This window comes from Uranotaenia lowii, chromosome 3 (assembly GCF_029784155.1).
Source record: "Uranotaenia lowii strain MFRU-FL chromosome 3, ASM2978415v1, whole genome shotgun sequence".
NCBI lineage: Eukaryota > Metazoa > Arthropoda > Insecta > Diptera > Culicidae > Uranotaenia > Uranotaenia lowii.
In genome coordinates, this window is record NC_073693.1 from 22,237,464 (window position 1) to 22,238,217 (window position 754).

Genomic DNA, 754 nt, shown 5'->3' on the forward strand with positions numbered 1-754 from the left:
GTCAGTTTTTTTCCTTTCACACACACTGATGCACGCACCCCACAATATTTTCATTGAAAAATTCTCTCTCGTTTGACTCTCCGAAAATCGAAAGCGCACGCATACTTCGAACAAGAGATTCAATGAATCAAATATGAATGACAGCTAATCTTGCTGGAATACGGGAACGACGTGGGCTGTATGGATGGCAAGTCTTATAGGATTTTGACAACTCTCTCATCAGAAAAACGTAAAGTACTCGAACGGTTCGTTTCGAACGGGATCCTGTGTGCTCGAATAGAAAACGAAACGGTAAAATGTGTTGTGGAAAAGAGCCGAGGGATTACGCAACCGGAAAAAATCACCCGCTAGAAAATTGCGCTGTGGAGATGAAAATTCCACGTGATTTTGTGTCAGCTAGTAATCATTGAATTGTGTAAACTAGTAGAGGAACGTAATGAAAAGGATCCAGTACTAAACGAGAAACTCTCCGAATAGGTTTTGGCCAACATTTGCTTAAACATGAGTATAGATAAGAGCATATAAGGCTTGCTATTTAGAAAGCTTTAAATCTGCCAGAGAAGCGTGCGACCCGTTGCGAAAGACGTTTCAAATCAACGTCGCAACAAGAAAGATCGGCCTGTTATCGAAGCTGGGCATTGGACTAGTTGGAACAGAAAGGAAGTAGGATGTCATCTGCTAGTCCCCTCAGGATTATGTTAATGAAATTTTGCTGACGAGTCCGCGGAAGTCGAACTTGGTTGCGTAGTTTGTT